This window comes from Microcebus murinus, chromosome 10 (genome assembly GCF_040939455.1).
Source record: "Microcebus murinus isolate Inina chromosome 10, M.murinus_Inina_mat1.0, whole genome shotgun sequence".
Taxonomy (NCBI): Eukaryota; Metazoa; Chordata; class Mammalia; order Primates; family Cheirogaleidae; genus Microcebus; species Microcebus murinus.
The window spans coordinates 78,233,080-78,235,711 of NC_134113.1; positions in this window are offsets into that span (position 1 = coordinate 78,233,080).

Below are 2,632 nucleotides of genomic sequence, written 5' to 3' on the forward strand. Positions count from 1 at the left end.
GATTTTGTCTCCAAAAACAAACAAACAAACAAACAAACAAACAAACAAACAAACAACCCTCTTCAGTAAGCTCCCCTATCACTTAGTAGAAAAAGTTCAAATTCCTTAGTGCAGTAAAAAGCTCTACGTGGTTTGAGCATGATGTTACCTTTCTAGTGTCATCTCTGCCTCTGCCAGTTTCCTGTACTCAGCCACACTGGACATCCATCTTAAATGTGCTCATCTTTTACACACCCCCATGCTGTTCCACAGCTGTTCTGTTTTCTGCTGATCATCTGTTGATCTGCTAGTTCACCTACTTCCCTGACCTCTGAGCAAAGTCAGAGAATTTTTCCTCCCTCTCCCTATGCTCTTTGGTCACATTGATGTCCCTACTTTCATCACATTTTACTGTGACTATTTGTGTTTCTGTCTCTCTTCAAGAGTCCCTTGAAGGCAGGGACCATATCTCAATCATTTTTTATTTTTTTTTTGAGACAGAGTCTCACTTTGTTGCCCAGGCTAGAATGAGTGCCATGGCGTCAGCCTAGCTCACAGCAACCTCAAATTCCTGGGCTCAAGCAATCCTCCTGCCTCAGCCTCCCGAGTAGCTGGGACTACAGGCATGTGCCACCATGCCCGGCTAATTTTTTCTACATATTTTTAGTTGTTTGGCTAATTTCTTTCTATTTTTAGTAGAGACGGGGTCTCGCTCTTGCTCAGGCTGGTCTCGAACTCCTGACCTCGAGCAATCTGCCTGCCTCGGCCTCCCAGAGTGCTAGGATTACAGGCGTGAGCCACTGCGCCCGGCCTCTCAGTCATATTTGTCTCCCTGCTGACATGTGCTGATTGTCTAGGGAATGTTAATGAAGAAAAAAACACCATCCCTCTGACACCAGGTCCCCTCTAGCTCCTATTTTGCGTTCATTTCCCTTCAATCTCCTTGGACGAATTCTCAACATCTCACAGCTCCACTCCTTTCCTTCCCATTCCCCTTTCCAACCCAGGGTAATCGGACACCCATCCTCACCCCTTCCAAGGGCTGGCCGGGGAAAGGTCAGCCATGACTCACGTGTTGCCAAACTCCACACGCACTTCCCGGCGCCGGATTTCTCTGACTTACATTATGCCTTTGACACTGGACACGTCTCTCCTCATTTTAAAGCGCTCTCTCTCTCCGACACTGCACTTTCCCGCTCTGCCTCTAACCCTTATCCCATCTTTGTAAACTCCTCTTCTCTGGTTGGCTCCCCTGAGGCTTGGTCCTCAGTCCACTACTCTTATTTTCTGTACTCAGTGTAGAATGATGTCCTTTGTCACAGTCACAGTGTGACTTAGTCCAATGGCTTTAATTACCACCTGCATTCTCGTAAAGCTCCAAACTATATGTAGCCCTTGCCTCTCACAGGAACTTCTGATTCGAATCTCCACTGCCCAGTGAACGTGTATCTTTTTGTATGCTCTGTAGTTTCCTGAAATACAACAAGTGCAAAACTGAATTAAACATCCACCCTCTGGCCTTTCCTCACCACAGTCTGCCCTGCTCTTCTCCCACTAAAGGCTCCTTCTAAATTTCTTATGTAAACCCCTACAACCTTAAGTTCCTCAACTGCAAAATAAAGATAGAAATTGATGAGGCTGTTAGAGGATTACATGAGATGCACAGAACTGGATGGTAAAAGCTCAATATCATGATTGTTGTTCTTCTGTACTACACCTTATTTGTTTTTTTGTTTTTTTTTTTTGAGACAGAGTCTCGCTTTGTTGCCCAGGCTAGAGTGAGTGCCATGGCGTCAGCCTAGCTCACAGCAACCTCAAACTCCTGGGCTCAAGCAATCCTCCTGCCTCAGCCTCCTGAGTAGCTGGGACTACAGGCATGTGCCACCATGCCCAGCTAATTTTTTCTATATATATTAGTTGGCCAATTAATTTCTTTCTATTTTTAGTAGAGACAGGATCTCGCTCTTGCTCAGGCTGGTTTTGAACTCCTGAGCTTGAGTAATCTGCCTGCCTCGGCCTCCCAGAGTGCTAGGATGACAGGTGTGAGCCTGGCCTGTTTTTTTTTTTGGGACAGAATCTCACTCTGTTGCTCTGAGTAGAGTACCGTGGTGTCAGCCTAGCTCACAGCAACCTCAAACTCCTGGGCTCAAGGGATCTTCCTGCCTCAGCCTCCCAAGTAGCTGGGACTACAGGCACATGCCATGACACCCAGCTAATTTTTCTATCTTTAGTAGAGACAGGGTCTCACTCTTGCTCAGGCTGGTCCCCAACTCCTGAGCTCAAGAAATCCTCTCACCTTAGCCTCCCAGAGTGCTAGGATTACAGGTGTGAGCCACCGAGCCCAGCCTTTTAATTGGTGTTTTATCACCAGAGCTAAGCAGTGCTTTGCATATTGTAGGTACGCAACACATAAGTGTTGATTTGAACCAAATTGAATGAATTTATGAATGAACTGGAGAATATTTATGCATGGTGGCACATCAAGAGAGTACAAATGAGCCAAACTGAACAAGTTTCTGAGATAATTTATTCCAGTAAGTGCCAACATTATATTGCAGAAAGAGGTTGGCGCATTTAGTGTACAGGACACTGCGGAGCTCTGCTCAGATCCAGCCTTCTGGTTGACAGCATTCATTCCTCCAGCTCTGGGAGT